General features: G+C 46.7%; 1 long non-coding RNA gene across 10 annotated transcripts in view; it reads right to left on the bottom strand.

Annotated features, from left to right (window-relative positions):
* LOC122915097 overlaps nucleotides 1-21,395 on the bottom strand; it is a 146,001-nt gene that overhangs the window by 73,995 nt on the left and 50,611 nt on the right. For all 10 annotated transcript variants that reach the window (XR_006385999.1, XR_006386001.1, XR_006386002.1 and 7 more), the window contains one exon: nucleotides 11,205-11,326. This is a non-coding gene — a long non-coding RNA (uncharacterized LOC122915097). The remainder of the gene's footprint in view (nucleotides 1-11,204; nucleotides 11,327-21,395) is intronic.

The following is a 21,395-nucleotide window of genomic DNA, read 5'->3' as shown; positions in this document are numbered from 1 at the left end:
CAGGGAGTGAGAACCCTGGTTGTTATCTAAGGGCCCAGAGAGTTGGGTTGTAGAAACTAGAACCAACCAGCCAACAGGAACAGTGTCAACAGGCAGCACCACAATAAAATGACTTTTCTGACACTCTAAGTGCATTTTAAAACAGCCCCCAACTTTCCGATTTAAATAGTTCAAAATGAATCAAGGGGAAGAAAAGACAGCATTAAACCACACACAACTGAACTTCTCAAAAAATATCTTATTAACACAGCCTTCCAAATAAATCCTCTAACTTACCAGTCTCAATAAACTTTGCACACTGACGGATGCTCTTGTCAACTAGAAAGGATACAGAGGGGGAAATGAGTGCCATTTCCATTCTTTACTGTTTACCTGATGTCCCACCTTGTTTGCTTTGAGAGTGAGGCTGTTTGCAGAGCCACTGGAATGTGTGGAACGGTTTGCTGGTACGGCCAGCTCAGGCCTTCCAGAACTGAACCTCCAAATGAATTGCAGAGGACGAAGACCTTGAGTTCTGTTTTTCTGCAGAGTTGACTCATATGTGTGTGTGTTCATAACATTTAAAGAAGTAATGTGCCTGGAGAACAGGAAGGGAGCTGCTTTACAAGCAAAGATAAGATGTGATTAGAGTATGAGGTTGATCAGATAAAGATACCACACACACAATTTGGATTTTAGCCGGTTCTTTAATTTATTCTGAAAGGAAAAGGAGGGGAGAAGGATGGGGACCAAGAGCGTTAGGAATTGGCTTCCCACGAGCTGCCTCTCTTAAACAAACTTTGTGGCCTGTTTCAATCCCATCTTTAAAAAGATGGGATTCGTTTCCTCTTCTCAGCCTCCCTGTCCCCCGCTTCATCCTTCTTCTAAGAAGGCAGGCAGAAACTTCCTTAGAAGTCCTATCTACACCATCCTGTCTTAGAAGACTTGAAGCATTTGTTTTCAATGTCCTCAGTTTACCTGCCAATGAAAGTATTACTAGAAAGAGATTCCACGAGCCTTGGGCTAATAATCACAACTTTTACAAGTATAAATAGTGAGAAGTGGGAGAGTCATTCCAAGACTGGGTTCCCCATCAAGTCTTACAAATCTAAAAGATGTGCCATCATCTCTTATAATGTTAGTGGGATTTCATCACAACTGCACACAGAACGGGTTTCTCTTTTCCCTCCAACTATTTGAAAGCACATTACAGATCCTGTGGTCTGTGGTCTTTTTTTTTTTTTAATTTTTAAATTTTAATTCTAGTATCGTTAACATACAGTGTAATATTCGTTTCAGGTGCAGAATAGAGTGATTCCACAGCTCATCCATCCCCCGGTGGCTGTCCTGACAAGCACACTCCTTCATCCCCTTCACCTATTTCACCCCGCCTGGATCATCCTCCCCTCGGGCAACCATCCATTTGTTGTCTATAGTTAAGAGTCTGTTTCTTGGTTTGCCTATTTTTTCCCCTTTGCTCGTTTGTTTTGTTTCTAAAATTCTACATATGAGTGAAATCATATGGTGTTTGTCTTTCTCTGTCTGACCTACCTCGCTTAACATCCTACGCTCTAGCCCCATCCAGGTCGTGGCAAATGGCAAGATCTCATTCTTTTTGAGGGCTGAGTAATATTCCATTTTGTGTGTCTACCACATCTTCTTTATCCATTCATCTGTCCATAGACACTTGGGCTACCTCTGTAGTTTGGCTATTCTGGACATTGTTGCTGTAAACACTGGGGTTCATGTATCCCTTTGAATCGGATCTTGTGTTTTGACAATACCTCTATGGGGCTTGAAAGCTAAAAAGTCATATCTTCATTTAATAGTTAAGGAAATCACAGGGCAGAGGTCGAATGACACTTGCAGTAGAAAGCTTGTGCTAGAATCTGGGTCTTCCTTGTTCCAGTTGGTTCCCTCTCCTTGTTCTCATTGATCATAAATATTCTTAGACAATCCATGGGCAGGGACAGTGTTTGTCAACAAAACCGCTGCCAGCTGCCTGCCTGGGGAGAGAAAGGTAGCACCTTGCATATCGCAAATCTATCTTAAGTCTCGTTCTGAGGCCAGGACCTCAGATGTCCGTTAACTTCTATCTCAAGACCTCAGAGGTTACAGCAGATACAAAGGGAGAATAGGACCAGAGTCCACAGGGAAATGAAGGGTGGAAAGTTTCTAATTAGAAACAACTTGGGCTTTGGTTGAATTGTTCTTGTCTCAGAAACCTTCTACAGAATGACTTCCCTCCCTCCATTGTCTTTCTAAGTTTTGCGATTTTCTAAGTTTTGGCATCTTTACACATTTTAAAGTTTTCTTTTTCATAAAGTCAGATAAAGCAATTTCTGGTGGGCGAAAGTCTCCTGGAGCAGGTCTGGAGAAGTAGAATAATGAGGTTTTCAATCATGCACAGGACCGACAATTAACTAATGAAAATCCTTTTTTTCCCCTATTTCCTCAAAAGTCAGTTCTCAGAAAAACAATCATTTACTGTACATACCCTGTTTACCAGCAAGGTTAAAAGTTCAGACAAAGAAAGACATCAAAATATTTACATTAAAGCAAATCAGTGTTTCTATATGTTGTCTGGCTCTGCACATCTGAGATCGGGCCCTATCACGACCATGGAGAGCAGAGGAAGCAATGTTCTGGAAAGCTGGCCCTACGTTTCTCAGGCTCTTTCTAAGACTACTCTCTTTTCTGAGACTGCTATCTCTGCTACCCCCAGCTTTTTAGATGTTTTCTTCCTTTTGATATTTTACATTTTATAGCTTAGGTCATTAGGACCTCACCAGAGTATTTCACACATGGCAAATTTCTATTACTTCCTTGGTAAATTTATTTTTTTTTAAATCCTCAATTTTTAAGAATTAAAATAATAATGACAATAAAATTTTATTTATTTATTTTGACAGAGAGAGATCACAAGTAGGTAGAGAGGCAGGCAGAGAGAGAAGGGGAAGTAGGCTCCCTGCTGAGCAGAGAGCAGATGTGGAGCCTGATCCCAGGACCTTGAGACCATGACCTGAGCTAAAGGCAGAGGCCTTCAGTCCTTTGTGCTCTCATCCTTATTGCAAATATTCCCCCATGCTGACAGGGTGAATTTGGCAACCGAAGCTCAGGGACCCAGTCGCTTACCAGAGACAGTGCCGGCCAGGACGGAGGCACGTCTGACTGAGTTCTGTAATTTCTGGAGTCTCTGTTGCTCTGACCCTAAAGGAGGGGCCCCAGCACTGACCACATCTTCAGAAATACTTTCCTGGCTCACTCTTGTCTCAAGAAAAGACGAATCCAGGAAAGTCAGGAGGCCTTTTTCTACAAGAGCGATGTTCTCCAGAGGAACCGCACATGACCGCTGGAGCAGGGGCTGGATGGGCCCCCCACAGCCATTGTCAGTGACCTGCAGCCCAGCAGATCCCTGCGGAGCTCCGGCCATCACGGTGAGAAGGACACCAGCATGGTTGTCCTCGGGCACCTGAGCAAGACAAGGCATTGCTGTGGGTCCTACAGCAGGAGACACAGTGTTGGAGAGGGGACTCATCTGTCCCCCAGCACGGACCCCAGATGTGAAACTTGGGGCCCAAGCCTCCTCGGCTGCCCTATGTCGGTGAGCAGAGCAGAAGAAAGGGGCTTATCTTCGGTTGCTTCTGCCCTGGGCCCATCCTTCCTGGCTTAGTTCTGCCCTCAAGGGCTCCAGCCACAGGTGGTTCGGAGCCTGCGCTCCCCAGACCCCGCTGGTATCCCTGTCCCCCACATCTGTGCCACTGAGGGAGTGGCTTCCCCTCCTGGTGGGCAGAGGCCATGTGGGGTTCTGCGTGGGTCTGAAGAGAGCCTGCCAATCACCCTCAAGGGCGCACCCTTCGGCTGTCCCTCACACGCTCAAGAAGCAGCCCCCTCCCACCTACTGCACACACAAACATGCCCACCCCCACTGCACACATCCCAGACACTCACATACCCACCCATCCGCACACACCAGGCACACCTACAGGTATACACACACACATCGTGGGCTCCTCCCCCCCGCCACACCCACACCCACGCCACACGTGCACACTGGACAGATACCCACCACACACACCCCTGCACGTACATAGGGGCTCATGTACCACACCCACCCACCACAGGTCACACACGACATGCACGTGCCACACGTGCACACTCAGGACACACGCACACACGAGCTACACTCACGGCATGCCTGTACCGTACCTACATCCAGTCACACACACACCACCCGGGTACCTACCGCATGTACCATACCCAGCAAGACCCACAGCCAACAACCTCCACCACACCCACACCACACTGTGTGCACACACCCACACCACACTGGTACCACTGATGCCCACACTCACATCCACCCCCATAGGCACGTCCACACCTGCACACACACCACACAGATATATTCCCCACATGCACCCAGGCACCCCCAAACAGCACTCACAGGACCACACCACACACTGCCATATTTCACACACACACATACACACACACATGCACACGCATGCACACACCCTCATTCTCACACCCCCATTCTCGACTCTGCTAATTCCAGGGCAGACCAGCCAGAACCACAGACAGACTACCAAATAGCCTTTCTTCTCCATGAGATGGCACCTATATGGAGCGACTGTAAAAGTGACTTCTTGGGGACGTAAAAAAAAAACCCGACAGAAGGTAAGCTAGAGAGAATGGCCTGTTACAGAGCTGTGTGCTTCCGCCTCTGGAGGTCCCGAAGATCACGGTCATGGAATGAGAGCTGCTCAGGGGAGCAGGAGGGGCACTACGAGTTCTGGGTGACACATTTCCCTCGTTTTTGCTTTTCTTCCTCAAATGGCAGCAGCCACCCCTCTGAGGGGTCCCCCTCTTTTCCTGGTTCCTTAGCCCCATCCCCTCCCCCACCTCGCTGACTCTCAAACAGCCTGGCTGTTAGCTGGGACCCCCAGGAGCCTCTAACTGATTTCCCCACCACCCCAACCCCCAAGATCCCCCAACTAGCTTCTCAGAAGAATAAAGACCAAATTCACTTTACCAACACTGACTCACCACCTACGTAAGGCAGGCATGCGTTGGGCTGTGGAGGTAAAAGGTGTTACCACAGAGCTCTGACCTCAAGGGGCCCAAAGAGCGGAGTTAGCAGCTGTGCTCACCAGGCTTCTGGGATCTTGTTAAAATGCAGATTCTGGTACCAGGGGCCAGGGCGGGAGCTCTGCCTTTTTGACCCTCCAACCACACTTTGAGTGGTAAGCCGTTCTCAGAAACAGAGTCTGCCCACATCCCAGCCCGTCGACAAGGACCCTCACACAGCTATGGCATGGGGCAAGGCCGGAGGGCTGCTGGTGTTCCCAGAGGGCAAGGCTCAGGTGGCTACCTCAGCTGCCCGTGGCCCTGCGGTAGCCAGAGGGGCACCCGGGGCACAGCACAGACAGCTTGACTTCCTATTCTCCGTTTTCAGGTGTGCTCTGCAAGCTTTCTTCCAGCTGTCCCTTACTAACCACACTCCTCTGTAAAGGAAAGTGGCTTTGCTTTTCCATATTTATAAAATATGAAGCAGCAGCATGGTAGGGGGCTGGGGGAGGCCCAATGAATCTGGGCTTAAATCCAGGATGCACAGGTTTAGTGATGCGGGGCAACCCAGATTTCTTAACTGAAAGGAAAGAATAATAATCCCACCTCTGGGGCCAGTTAGGAGGAATGGAAATATAGCTGACCACATGGGTTTGAACTGGGCAGGCCCACTTATACTGGACTTTCTATAGTACGCTACTGCAATGTATTTCTTCTTCTTTCTAATTTTCGCATAAGGTTTGTTTCTCTAGCCTACTTTATAGGAAGAATCCAGTAGATAATCCATATAATCTATGTAACATATAAAGTAGGTGTGAATTCACTGGCATGTTATTGGTAAGGCTTCTGGTCAATAGTTAAGTTTGGGGGAAGGCAAAACTAGACACAGGGTTTCAACTGTGGCGGGGGTGGGGGTTTGGTGCCCATAACCCCGTGTGGTTCAAGAATCAACTGTAATGTGTGAACCACCAAAAGTTGTGTCCCGAGCAAACTAAAGCCTCAGATGGTAGCCGGGATTATTCTCAAGGCGCAGATTTACTAATCCTTGTCCTTAGGTCATCGTCACGGGACACGCACTACCTGTACACCTGGGGAAAGTGAGGCAAGGACATGAGGCGGCAGGGGAGCATGTGCCATACCAGGCATGGGGACTCAGCATGGCTTTCAAGATCCCCCTAAGTCACTTAAGGAGGGAGACAGAGCCGTGATGACCAAAGGGAGAGGAGAGTGCACAGGCAGACCTCCAAGGGGTCATCCAGATCTCTGAGTCTGAGGACATCCGTCCTCTCTGGACACCTGTGAGTCCAGGGCAGACATCCCCCAGTTTGACTCCCTTCTGCTGGATAGAAGCCAAAGTGACTCAAAGCTATCTCAGTATCGACAAAAAGACATTTCAATCCAGAAATTTCCAGTCAAGCCATCGGTCAGGAGGCCTCAGCAGAGAGATAAGCATGTTGCCACCTGCCCAGACTACGAAACCCTCTCTGCTTTTGAAAACTGAGTCAAAGAACCCATCGTGGGGATTCGAGTGAGGGAAGCTGACACAGCTGTTTTCATCATGGTGCCTTCCTGAGCCAGGGTCCACACGTGGAGTGGGGCAGGAAAGTGGATGGTTTTCACTGAGTTTTCATCTCTGCCAGATTTGCTTTTCTTCCTGGCACCCCTGATGGAATGGGAGCACGTGGGCCAAGCAGCATGAGAAGGCAGCTACCCCAAGCCCATGTGTGACCCCCTCAGCCTGGGCGTGTGCCCCGAGTCATGTTTGGGCTGTGCCTGAAGTCTGTGCATCCCTAACCTCAGAGTCACTTGCAAACATCGTAGAGACACTGACCTGAAAGGGAGAGGATCTGGAAGGCTGGGAATGAGCCCAAATCACCACTTTTTTCCAAAGGAACAGGTTCTGAAAACTACAGCAAGGCAGACTCACTCGAATTTCCGGACCAAACCCAGAAGCGGCATTAGACAAGGCTCACAAGCATTTGGGAAGAAAGTGGTGGTCTCTAAGAGGTAACACAAGTTCTCTAAGAGAAAGTCATTCCATGCTAACCTCATTTCCTGTTTTGACGAGCTTCACCAGAACAGTCGATTAGGGGAATGCCCCAGAAAGTGTGTCTTGCTTTCAGTAAAGCATCTGAAAACCTCTCATCGTATCCTATGCACTTAAGACACACAAGATGGGCCCATTGGTAGTATGACTGGGAGAACTCGAATTGGCTGGGACGATCTTCCCCCCATCCAAGTACTAACCAGGCCCGACCCTGCTTAGCTTCCGAGATCAGACGAGATCGGGCGCGTTCAGGGTGGTATGGCCGTAGACTGGGACGATCTTCCCAAAGAGATCAGGCAGTGGCATGACGTCAGGCCTGCTCCCCCGACTCCTACCTCCACTGCTGGAGACGGCTGTGCTGGCCAGGCCACCCACTCGATCTCAACAGCTCAGATGATTCAGAGTTTTTCTCCCTACTGGGAAGTGAGCTTTGAAAGGTGCCTTTGCAGCTCTACACATGGGGAAGGTTGAGTGTGAGTCTATGGCTTGTTTTGCTCTATTCATGTCCTTAGGAGGGGAGCAGGGATGTTTCCATGGAGACCCATGGGGCCCTGTCCCACATTCCATTTTAAAACTGACTTGGAGGTGTGCCTGGGTGGCTCAGTGGGTTAAAGCCTCTGCCTTCAGCTCAGGTCATGATCTCAGGGTCCTGGGATCGAGTCCCACATCGGGCTCTCTGCTTAGCGGGGAGTCTGCTTCCCCACCTCACCCCCTGCCTGCCTCTCTGCCTACTTGTGATCTCTCTCCCTGTCAAATAAATAAATAAATCTTTAAAAATAAAACTAAAATAAAAATTTTTAAAAAACTGACTTGGAGGGAGATACTGATGGCCTATTTGTCACATTTGCAAATCACACAAACCTCTTGGGACAAAATGGCCTCACACCATCGACTCACAGGGGTCAGGAGGCTGGGATGAAATGAGATAGGAGCAAACGCGAAGCCTAGGTTTTTCTGAAAAACAGTGTGCTGGAGAAGCACCTAATTCAGGCACATTCGACTTCTAGCTATGTCACTGCCTGCCCGTGTGTGACCAGAGATGACAAAATAACCCTTGAGAGTCTTCACCTCTACTTTTTAATTCTCTCCGTAATACTGAACTCTCTCAGGGTATTAGACCGGCACCAAAAATCCTTTCCCTACTTGGCTTAGGGCCTTGTTGTGAGGACGGAATAAGTCAGAGGTGGTAAGTGCTTTGAAAAAGGGAAAGCTCCGAAATTCAAAATAGTATTATTATTTGTTGTAAGGTGCTTTCCCTCCAAAAAAAGAAAAAAAAAAGTACTCTGACAGTCTATGAGTGATAAGCAGAAAATGATTCAGCTTTGGCTTCTGTTTCTCCAGTTGTAACCCCAGACTGGCCGGGCTCACGGAGTGGCCCCAGCGAGTCCATCACAGATTCCGAACTCCTGCGAGGACTCCAAACCCCTCCTTTGGCCCTCTGCTTTTCCAAAAGATCTTCCTGGAAGCCTTGCTTCCCACTGTCCCAAATTCTGGTAATTAAAGAATCATTCAGACAGTTCCCTTTCCAGGGCTGGGTATTCAGAGATGTAAACCAAGTTCACAGCCAGAGTGAATGCCGAATGACTTGGGTCGGGACCTTGGACTTCTCCTGGTATTTTAAGTTATTTTGGATCCTACCAGGTGGTCTTTTGAAAGCATGTCACTCTTGCTACTGCATGAACCCTGGCTCAAAAGGTAGATGAAAAATATACTGCAGGCCCAAGACAGGAGAGCAGGCCCTGGTCAAATTAACAGACGGAGAGAATCACCTTAAATTTCTCTTGTGTTCAGTGTAATTTCACTTGGCATCAGAGTTCACCTAGACTATCCTGTGGAACTTTCTGTGATGACACACGTGTTTTACATCTGTGCTATCCAATCTGGCAACCACAGCCTCATGTGGATATTTATATTTAAATTAACAAAAATTTTAAAAGAATTAAAAATGTATTCCTCAGTCACACAGCTATGTTTTAATTTTTCATGAGACACATGTGGCTAGTGGCCACCATATTGCAAAACAACCTCAGACCAACAGTTCTTACCCTTGGCTACTGGTTGGAATTACCTGGGGAGTTTTAAAAAAATACTAACATCTGTCCCTCCACCCCAAATTCTGTTGTGATTGGTCCTGGTGGAGCCTGGGCATTGGATTTCTTAAAACACCTGGATAATTCTAGTGTTTGGCCAGGATTCAGAACCATTGTCCCAACCATGGAGAACTCTGGGCTCAATTTTCATTTGTTCCTCTTGTTACCTTATGAACTGATTATCCTGCAAACGCAACATGAGTTATTTCTGCTTCTGCCTGTGACTTCCACCTTTTCCACCTTTTCCAGGTCATAAGTATCCTAGTGGATTAATTTCTGGGAAATGGGCAGAGGAAGTTAGGGGATCCAAGAACTGGCAGAGTAAGAATGAGGGGCATGTACTGCAGACTCCTCCCTGAGGACACATCCCTCTGCTACATGGTTGCCTTTAATCTTCCAGGAACATAAGCAGATGTAATTTAACTTAAATTAGCAAGACAAAGCTTGGTTCAGGTGAGAATCTGATTATCCCAATAGCAGATAGTTTATGATCAAACTTTTCTGCTGTAGTCTACTGACAGAAAGCCTGTGTCCTCACCTTGGCTGCTCCATTTACCTCTTTACATCATCAGAGGTAAATGGGGTCACGCTTTCCTTACCCACCAAACGCTGGTTAGGAAACAGAGCTACTCAACATCACAGTGTCACCTGAGAAGTGATTAAGATGATGGATCTGGTCACTACATAGTTATTGAGCCTAGTGCAAGGGTCTGGGGACAGGAGAATAAGACAGACTAGAATATTCCTTTATAGAGCTGAAATGCAGAAGGCACATGACAGGAACACAGCTGATTAATAAATGAACAAACAGGATAACTGTTGATATTACAGGGTCATGAAGTAGAGAGAAGTAGTGGCGGTAAGCAGTTGTCTCGGGACAGGTGGTCAGAGAGAGCCTCCCCGAGCAGGGGGCTTCAGGGCTGAGACCTGGACATATACCACAGCATGCATCGTGCCATGCAGGAGGGAGGGTTGAGATGATGAGCATGATGGACTGAGAAGTTAATTCTGAGCAGCATGAAACGGTACAACACTATCCTTTTAAATCATTCGTGGACATCTGCTAAGCTTAAAAGTGAAAGCTCACAGAAGAGCTGGAAGGCTGCTACCCATGGACTCTCTGGCCAGGCCCCCAGGAGGACTGAGTTGTCCCATTAAGGGCTGGGGATGAGGGTGGTACTCCACTGAAGGAATGTTTTGACACATACCCATTCTACAGAATGTGGAGTTGCCAATTCCGGGAGCTCAGGTTTGCAGGGCAGATTAAAGAACCCATGTAAACAAAGGGAGTGTGCTGTTTATAGGATGAATTGCCCAGTGCTCCCCTACAGTTTGTGAGAAAGGTCCCAGCAGGACCCACTCATATGGAGGCTAGAGGTGCTGAGAAGACCAGGACAGAATTGGTCCCACCCAAACTGTCTCCAGAATGTGGCACACAGTATGCCCCAAAGAAACCCTGTGGGATGAAGAAGTGAATGGGTGACCGATGGGTGGGGGCAGAGAAGGAGGCAGCTGAGAAACAGAGGTCTTCGGCAGAAAGCTCAAGTTTGGTGACGATTTGGGGGGTCGCCACTTGTAGGCCATGACCACAGTAATGTGGAAAGAGAGTTCGCAATGTTTCCCTCAAATGTTAATGTGCCAATACTGACTCAAGGGAGGCCTTCTGGGGCTGCAGAAGAAAAAGGCAGGGCAAACAAGGCTCAGTAATAAGACAGTCAAGTTCAACACTCTTCTAATGATGCCCTCATGATCGTTTACTCGTTCTGCTATAGAAATCAATATCAAATGCTCTTTGGTGTCCTTTCCATTAATGCAGAGTAATGCTAATAAGAAAACAATTCATTTTTCTTGAGTTTTGCTTGGAATGAAGGAAAAATAATTAAGACACGCAGGGGCTGGCTAGATAAATAGAAAACCGGCCAGACTAGACCATGACCACATCCCAGACACATCATCGGTCAACGTGGAGGCCCTTGGAGTCCACAGCAGTTAGGATCAGGCCCCAGCGGGAAACCCTTCACCTGCACTCCGGCTGTGGGCAGCAGGTAGAGGCACTGGAGGGGGCCGAGTCCTGATTTTTCTGTGTCTGTGTCATTTTCGATCAACTGTGTCATAGAGCTTCCTGTTTCATCTCCCAGTTATTCTGAAACAAAAACATGCATGAAAAACACAGGTCACTGTCAACCGCATTGAGAGACAGTCACTCCAGTACATGGAAACCGAAAAGGGAAAGACAGATCATCAATGCGACAGTAAGCTGGGGAATCAAATTTATCAGCATCTATTCAAATAGTGATAATCAACGAAAAGTGCGGGTGGCGACGGCGGAGGGGGTGGGGGTGGGGGTAGGGGGCGGTGCAGGGCGTTCATTTAAAAATAATTCACAAGAGACTGAAAAGGCAGATGTTCCCAGAAGCCCACTACCTGTTTACTGAAAGTTGCAGTCAGTTCTGACCTTCTGGGTCAGGGTCTACTACTGTGACACACTGAGGCTTTCCCCCTACGTGCTCCTGTTGGCCTTGCTAAAGGGTCACACATGACTTTTGGGACAAGCCCGGTGTTTGCCCAGGTGATGCACCAAGCACCCCTCCCCAAGAGTCGAAAGAGATGTGAGAGAAGTCACCAGGGAATTGCAGCCCAGTGAAGATGGACGAGAAGGATGGTGGCTGAACTTACGGTCCCCTGTCCTCCCCCGTCTCAGGGGCATCAGCCTCGCAGGTACATCCAAGCATCGTGAACAGACAGGCTTGCACCAAGAAGCCTTAGTGAGATAAAGGAAAGAAAAAGAGGAGAAGGGGCTCCTGACCAAACCAAGGGGAGTCCGGGGCCAGCCAAATAAAAGCCTTGAGGATAGCACAGGCTGAGACAGCTCTAAGGACTATGGTTCTAATAAAAACTGCTTTGCTACTTGAGACCAGCACGGTTTGGCTCCCAAGCAGCACACTGTGGAAGGTTATTCTCAGTTCCCAAACAAATGAAAGGTTAATTCCAAAGACAGGTAGAGGGATGGGTCAATTCAGACATATAGACAGTGTCACCTCCCCCAAAGATGGTGGCCCTCCAAGCCAGCTCTGTGCTTACATCTGTGGCTTAGACAAGCGGGGGAGGGTGAGAAGGCAGGAGACAGAACTGCCATGGGAGGGAGGTCAAAGCCACGCCTGCCTACACCTTCCAGCCGTATTCTCTGACCATGAACTGCTTACTGATGGTCAGAGAAGGAACGGGGCTCTGCCTGTCTACTCAGAGCCTCCTGGGTATGGCTGTCCCCGTCACACTCGACCTGCCCCAGATGCAACCCAGAGGTCACCAGAAAAACCAGAAGCCCCCCTGCCCCACCCCATTTCCTGACTTTTGTTAATGGCACAAAATTCTCTGTAAAAAGGGAGGAAGGGGTGCACGATTTTGGAAAAACTCCATCCTGCCCCTAGAGATTCGTTCACAATGCATAGCAGCATACAAAAGACCCTGAGAAGTTAGGAAATAAAGAAAGCAGCTGAAATTCATTTACTGTGTGCTTCCCAAGCATATCTGGAGCAGAACCCTTTTTACACAACTAGCCTTTGCCAGCAGGACTCTGTTGAGTGACAGAGATCAAAGCTTCTCTTAACACTCGACACTTCGCGTGGCAGTTGTGATACTCTCTATTCCTCGCCCTGTATTGTTTTTCCTGATTTCTTTCCTCCAGCCTTTTGTACAAGTGAGTTAGCTGATCCACATCAACCCCTGTAGCCTTAGTTTTCTCTCAAGAGCCCCGTTTGCCAGTGGCAGAGAACTACCGGGCTTTCTGAGAGCCGATAGATTTGGCTCTGTGGTGACTACCATTCGAGGAAGAGCGCTGCCCCGATGAGTCTGCTGGGAAAACTGGCTTCCTCATTTGTGCCATATGAGCTAGCATTTTCTAACGTGACTTAAAGTCTGGAAACTGGACCAAAGATGTCTTACGTAGACTTTCCTGGGTGGGCAAAGAGAAAAAGGAGCGAAGAAATGCATCGGCATGGACATGGGTACAAGGGAAATCCTGGTTCCTTTTGTCTCACCGCTGAAATAGAGAGGTGGCTTAGGAGCTTGTGCTCTCGTCCAGTGGTACCCCACTTCTGAGGGATTAAAAAAAATCAAATACAACAGCCCAGGCAGACTTTAGTAATGAACACTCCACCATGCAAACCTTGGCCAGAATCACAAAGAGTGAGACATTGCAGGGCTTTAAGGATCATCTGGTCAACCTTCACTTTATGGGCACCCGGAGGGAGGAAAGTTGGCAATCTTCCTAAGGTCACACTGGAAGGGACGCTGTTGGTACCGAGACCTTGGTCCCTCCTACCTACTCCCTAAATTTTGAATTCCAGCTTCCCCTGTAAGACCTGAGCTTGTTTAGGAGCTCTTGCAAGGATAAGTGAAGGTCATAACGACTCCATGCTGGCCTGGGTATCTAGTTATCATTGAAAAAACTTAAGACAACCCATTTAGGAACTTTCAGAGATTTGCGCCTAATTCAAAGCCTACCACACATTTAGCTTCCCATATGCTGGCATTCACAAGGAGTGGGGGGAAGTTAGCAGCCCCATAATGGACAGTCCCTGAGGAGCTTCAGGTCACATTACCCCTTTACTCTTACTCCCAGTCTGGCTGAATTACACTACTCCTGCCCGTCTCTCCAGTATTCAAGGGGCTCCAGTTAGGTCTCCCCCACTGTGCACACAACTTCACTCTCCCTCGGATCTGAGGGATGGCCTTAGGGTCATCACACTGCAAATACAAGCTCTCATCAGGGACCTGAAATGTAGCCCAAGCAATTTTCCGGATGTTCCCTCAGCTAGCTCCCAAATCCTGCCCTTTTTGTTCCTAAGGGCAGAGGAAAAGCTCCAGGCATGGGAAACTGAGAAGGGGAGAGCAAGGGGTAGCTCAGACACCCACCCCTAGCCTGGGGATTCACGGGCTGGCCTCACCCAGGCCTCTTTCCCAGGCAGTAAGGACCAGGGCACAGGGGAGCAAAGTCACCAACTTCAGTGGGCTATAACATCCATGGCACTGCCAAGTCCTCACTGCCAAAGCGCCAAACCAGGCCCCACCAGCCCCCCAGGTGTAGAACGTACACTTGAGCCTGTTCTGCACCAAAGTCTTTGTTAATGCTTGGGAAAATGACAAGCCAGGCACTCACATCCTGTTCATGCTGACTCACAGTGGATTCTGACAGTGCTGGAAGCCAACTTTTTAAGATTTCGAAATAGCTGCCCAGGAGGATAGGGTGTATTCAACAGCATCAAGGTGTCCAGCTCTCGGGACCCCACTGTTTTTATTTCTCAGGAAGTTAAGACCAAGGGGGCACGGCCAGAAAATGTTGGTTGCTTATCACAGACTAATTTCAGAGATAAGTGTATGGGTCCCTTGTGTAAATTACTAGGCTTCTGTGTGGCCAGGCCGGTCAGGGCAGGGAAGAGAGAAATCTTCGCTTGACAGCCCCCCCTTCCCTTGTTTCTGAAGGGGGCTCCTAGTTCTCGAGCTACAGCCACATAACTCTGAGCAGACTTAGAGCCTTTCCTGAGGGGATCCCCCCTGAGAAGTAGTTTTTGCAAAATGTTCCACGCATCATTACAGACCTACACGTGGTTCAGAAAAACTCTGTGTCCCTCAAAATGCCCATGAGCAGAGCACGAGCCTGTCCCAGGGCCGCCGCAGAACACACCCAGATCCTCTAGGTCACCACTGGGCCCATGCCACACAGCAGACACTGTTCCAGATGCGTGCTCCCCCTTGGGCAGAGCATCGGCCTCCAGGCTGGTGCTGTTCGGCTCGTCCCTCTCACGCAGAAGGCAGCAGGGAGCTCCACAACTAGCTAGTAGATGGTGGCACCCTGCTTCCCATCTAGCGTCTGATCCAGGCGTCCTGCTCCCCTTCTGAGATGAACGGGAGCTCACAGGTAACTCAACGCCTTGTTCCCCAGGGGAGCTTGGAAGCTTGCCCACCTTCTGGTACGGGGAGGTACTTATTCAAGACCTTTCTCCATCTGTACCAAAGGTGGGAAGAGAGACAAGAGTGGGCAACCCAACGGCGGCGCTCACTGGAATGTTTCCTGCTACAGTCAGGCCATCGCCCCCCCTCTCCTTGGCCACTCCCTCTATCCTTAGGACAAAATCCACTTTGCAAAGAACTGAACCTCAAAACCATGCTAGCTGACCTGTCGTCTGGCCAGCGCTGTGAAAGCTCCGATTTACAGGGAAACTTGCTGTCTAGTTACCGAGGGATGCCAAGTTCTGAAGGCTGGATTTCCCACCGTGTCTGTGCTGGGCACATGAGCGACGAGGCAGTGGAGGGAAGAAGGACACACTGACACGCTCCGTCAGACACGCCTTTCAGGTGTTCCGATCAGCCATGGCCCAGGGCCCTCACCAGCGCTTCTCAACACGGGGCTCTGGACCAGCAGCATCATATCACCTGAGAATTTGTTAGAAATGCAAATTCGCAGGCCCTTTCCCAGACCTTCTCAACTCGAAACTTCGGCGGTGGGGCCCAGCGAAGTCTGTTTTCATAAGCCCCCAGGTGGTTCAGACGCATGCCCAAGATCACAGTGGTGACTGAACCTCAGATCACCCTAGTGATGCTCTTGGCCGTGGGGCCGTGGGCTTGGTTCCTGGCGACTGTGGGCGACCGCATGGTAGTTAACTGTTCCTAAGTGTGTCACTGGATGGTTCTCTCCTGAGATCCCCACAGAGGCAGGAAAGAGGCCACAGCTCAGAGGCCGTCCAAGACTTTCAACAAGTTCTTGGGGGGATCTGGGGAGAAGTGTTGATAAAATGGGTCGGTCCCTTCATCTCCTTTTCTAGGCACTGCTCCTCTGCACAGCAAGAGCCGAGCGCAGAGGGATTTGAAGCCTGCACGAGTGACTTCCTCCGGTCATCCACTTCCCTCCTGGCCAGCCGGCATGCTGCCTCTCCCCACCCCCACCCCACTGCCCCCCGCCCCACGGCCCCCGTCTCCGGCACTCTCAATCCACTCGGCCCGAGGACAACACTAGAGCCACCAGGTTGGGTAGCATTTCTTTCCAAAAAAAGAATAGAAAATGGTTTCACCAGCTTGACCCTTCTTACCGCTACACTGGGAGGAGGGGTTCAGGCAAAGCCCTCCCTGCTTCAGAGCTCTGCTCACACGACAACACACAGGTTGGGGGTGGGGGGGGGCACCACCACCGGACCAACAACCAGACAGGTAAGCGGCAACATATGACCAGGCCCCCTTTCCCAAAATTAAACAATTGTTTATTATTTAAAAAACAAAAAAAAAACAACAAAAAAAAACTAACCTCATACCGGAAGTATGAAAAGAAAAGAAGAAGGAGGATGAGAAGGAAGACAAACCCAGGCTACGACATTAAAAATGGCCAAGACGGGGGGGGGCACAAGATACCACGATATTCCTCAGTTTCCACGATCCACTTCAGAAGGGTGGTGGGAAATGGCCCGGTGGGGCACTGGGGGTGGGTGGGGACTGACAGGGCTGGAGGAGATGGAGCAAAGAAGGGGACGATGAGTCACAAGGCACATCTCGCCAGACAAAGGGCAGAGCGTGTGGTAGGACCACATCCCATTCAGGGCCCTCTCTGCAGGTGTGGCCATGCCAGCCAGACTTGGAGAAGATACCTAAAATGGAAACTGCCATTCGAGGTCGTCCCACGCACCCGCTGCCTCTCCTGGCCCACGTTCTGCCCTCCAGTGTGTTTCAGATGAAGACGCGGGAGTTCCCAGTTCATGATCACCTCCCCGCACGCCCCTGCCAGAGGTAGCCTAGCAGCAGCCAGATGGAGAGACACCCCCACATGGGCCTCTATAGGCAAGCCGGCGGCCAAGTAGACCTTCAGGACCACAAGCCCAAACTGGCCTGACCTGCTTTGGCTTGATGGACACTGACATGAGGCCACCCAAGGCAGGCAAGAGTCAGGCCAGATGGTTAACACAGAGCCCCCAGCCCTCTCCGAAAGGTAGCCCATCCGGATTTTTTAAAATGGAGGGCACGGGACTCACAATGTCCACCCAAGGACTAGAAGGAGGAAAAACAGTGAGACTAAAGAACATTTCCTCTTTCACAGCACCAGACAGTAGGAGAACAGGAAATAGGAGCCCTCCCTCCCCGTGATCAAAAATAAATACAAACACTGTAAAATATGCACGCATTGAAAAGACAGCAGTCAAAAAGGATTTCAAGTCATTGCTATAGCCCTCAAAGTAAGCCCTTAGTCTTAAAAAAAAAAAAAGAAAAGAAAAAAGAAAAAGAAAGAAAGACAGAAAGAAAAAGAAAAAACTGTACAACAAAATCTCAAAATAGAACCAAAACCTGCAAATCATCCTCAAGAGTGTATTAGGAACCCATGTCTTAGTAGGCTGTTGAAAGGTTAATAATTTTCCTACCGAAACTGAATGTGGGTTGTGAAAGAACATTAAAATGAAGAAAATTTCCCCGTGGCTGCTATTTTATTATCACCAAAGCCATCAAGTTTCAGTTTGAGTTATTTGTATTTATTTGTGAAAACAAAGATTAGATAAGTAGAAACATAAACCTCATCCTAATTATTACCCAGGAGGATCTGATTTTTAAGACAAAAAAATAAGACCATCTCACACACACAGAGACACACACTCAAGGCATGAGAAGTCAAAACAACGGAGAGGAGAGAGGGTGCTGTTGCCTCCTTCCATCACTTGAAAAAGTGTGTTGTCTCATGTCAAACGTTAATATTTCTGTACAGTCTGAGAAGATAATACGAGAGCCATTGTGTACAGCTGATTGCTGAAATTTTTTCTCAACTGCATGCTCAGGTAGAGAGCTTTTTTTTTTAAACTACAAACTGTAATTTTGTTTGACACTTGGGGAAAAAAAAAAAAGCAGTTAGAGCCACACCATTCATTGTTTCAGGCCTGAAACAATGGCATCGAAGTACTGCTTTCAAAGATCAAATTAGGAGTTTGGAGATATTTATTACCAGGTGGAGCCTGGGGGAACGAGGGAGTTTGGGTACAAATGGTGGATTTCAACTCAGATGGGTCTCATTTGCCAGGTGAGCTGCTTTGTTCTCTGGGGTTTTAAAAGAAATTCACTAGATGAAATGGTTAATCAAAATCGATGGGTGAGCAAAAACTTCTCTTCCAGCAAAACATAAACATCAGAATGAAAAAAATAACATGCAAAAAGACCTTCAGTGGTCTCAGATCACCGAACAAACTGTTTTTCTACCTATTTTGTGTTGCTGGCTTTTGTTATCAGCCCAATCGGCAAATTGTGGCCAATTTTGTCATGGTTTAAGCAGACATTTTGTTCCCAAACTGCTTTCAACATTCGAGCTACCAAATACAGTTTATGAGAAATTGAACAAGCCACAATACAAACAGAAGAGGTATCTATTTTTGCTAAATTAACCCCTTTTAAGGTTAAAATGACACAGACAGAAAATTTTTAAAAAAACAAAAGCAAAAAAAAAACCCAAAAAGAATTCTAGTAAATCCAAATTTGAAACAACCAAATCAGACTTTCTTGGAAAAAAAAGAATAATTCATGATTAACCCACTGATTGGATTTTGAAACCAACTACATGACATTCCCCAATTTTGATCACCATTACACCATGAACTTGCTTTTAATGAGACAATATGTCATTTTTATTTTATACACAAACACACACACACATCAAATATTGTTGGAATGTGCAGAGCAAAATTCCAAAGGAATTGATTAAATTAGGCTAAGGTAAAATCATCGGTTAAGGAGTTATTTACTACTGAAAATAAATGACACCCACGTAGTTCATCTTATATATTAATATTGAAACCAAATGGCAGTCTTCTACCGCAAATCATTTCATAAAAAAAAAATAATGAAACTAGTTAAAATGAAAACACATGGTTTTAATTTTATGAAACATTAAATATTAAGATCAAAATAGTAGAAAACTGACATGGCTTTTCAAATTTTGTTTTTGCTTAATTACAACAACAAATTGAATATGAAAAAGAATGAAAGAACCCATGCTAAAAATTCGAGAATTACTACTTGGAAGAAAAGCAAAATGTCAGAGAGAAGACTGAAGAAAACTTCTCTGTTTGCAATCCTACCTCATATTTGAAGACACAGCAATATGTACACCATTTTTAGCCTTTTAAAATACCAGCATGCCCACACACCATCTCAGATTAAACCAAGGAGAAAATGACACATTCTGAAACCATTTTCTAAAGCTCCTTTTCCTGATAACACTCAGACGCTTACAATCAAATTAATGAGTTTCTAAAAAGCCCAAACAACTCTCCATAAAGAGACAGAATTGTTCACAACAGCCTGCAGACATTTCTAAAATTTTCAGGCAATACTGAGAGCATTAGTCCTTGCTATTTATATTTAGAAAAGCTAAGCTGTTTTTAAACATCTATATTAGAAAGAAATACTACTCAGTGCTTTAGCTAATTAAATTGAGGAACAATTTGAAAAACACCAGTATCCCCCTCATTTCAAACAATTGAGAAGTTAGTTCATTCTTTTCCTCCAGCTTTTTGAACAAATCTGTATTCTCATAATCTATTCACACTTGAAAATTCTTCAAGTAGTAAAGAAAGGAAACACCCACAGAGAGTAACTCATTATTTCTTCTGAAAGTGTATTTCTTCATAAATCCTAGACCAGCAAATAAACAGTAAAAGGAACTAAAAAGAAAGAAATCACAAAACTCAGGGAGGACACTCAAAATATCTACTGACTGACAGAAAACTTAGCATGAGGAATTTTAAATCACTGGACACATTTGTGGCAGGTTTAAAACCTTCTTGGTGAGAGGCAGGCATTGCTTTTTGGGGAGCTCAAAACGATGACAGTATCAGGGTAACATCTTCTGTGAAGGTCATGGGTTATGCTGTTTAATTCCAGACCTAAAACATGTGATTCAGACTTTACACTTTATGTTTGTAGGTTCCAGATCTTTCAGGGCTTGGTACTTTAAAGCAAGTAGCCTGACTTAGGCAAGACAACAGCATTTGACAACAAACAAACCAAAAAAAGCCTGGAAGGAACCCTACAATTTAATCATGACAGGGAATAAGAAGACTAGGGTAACCCCCTGAATTTGTTACCTGAAGAGATTTTCTGTCTGACGGTTTGACCCTAGAATCTCTGCCCTCGCCCTCAGTCAGCATCATCGAATGTTCACATTCAGAAAAAGTCTGACCTTAACTAATACTTGCCCACTCTTTTAAACCACACATATCCCCTTCCCCCGATGTAAGACTTGGGAAATGATGGTGGTTTTAGTCATCTGGAAAGAGTGAAACATGACATGGTCTTGAAGCACTTTCTTGCCCACGGCTGTCATTTTAACTCTGTTTTACCACAACTAAAAAGGCCGTGCTCACAGAACAGAATCAGGTTCACCTTCAATTGTATGTGTAACCCGGGAATTTCTGAAGAGCGGAGTGGCACAGTACAGAAGCTTTCATTGAAGAAATAGTCAAAGCAAGAAAAAAGAAATTCCCCACTTTGGGGGCAAGGGTATAAATCAAAATGTGAACGCTTCCACGGTAAAAATTATTTTCAGCATCATTACTCCACATACAACCAGCTAACCTGTTCTTTTTTTTTTTTCCCCCTTTCACAAAATGCATTTGTTAACCGCAAGATTTTAAAACACTGTTGTTATATTCAGAGGCATTTCTGAGTGGAAGTAAAATGGTCTCCCTCCCCCCTCCCCCACCATTTACTAGATACACCTTTTTACTTGAAGCCAATCTATCATGTATGAAATGGTGACAATTTAGATAAAGCAACATGGCTTTAAGTGTTATAGGGAAAGTTCAACTGTAAAATTAGAAGAGTAGGCTTTTTACCTTTTTTTTTTAAAAAGCAAGTAATAGTTTTCCAGAATCTAGAAATAACTGCAACTGGGGGGGGGGGGGAGAAAGAAAGAAAGAAAGGAAGGAAAAAAAAAAGAAAAAGAAAAAGAAAAAAGGGAGCCAGACAGACAAGAATGAGAGAAGCCTGGTAACTAAGAATTCTTGACCTGGAAATAAGAGTCTCTTGCATTTTATTTTCTGTTTTCCACAAAGGAAACACAAATCGCTTTCCAGTCACAAAATGAAATGTGTACAAGAATAAGAAAACATGAAATCTATTAAACACTGCTGTATCTAAGTGAACAAAGAAACAGGAATTACATTTCTTGGTAGTGTGACTCCAGTGCCCCG

The sequence above is a fragment of the Neovison vison genome, chromosome 8 (genome assembly GCF_020171115.1).
Source record: "Neovison vison isolate M4711 chromosome 8, ASM_NN_V1, whole genome shotgun sequence".
Classification (NCBI taxonomy): domain Eukaryota; kingdom Metazoa; phylum Chordata; class Mammalia; order Carnivora; family Mustelidae; genus Neogale; species Neogale vison.
The sequence above is the reverse complement of the archived record's forward strand: the minus strand, read 5'-3'. Positions and strand labels throughout refer to the sequence as shown.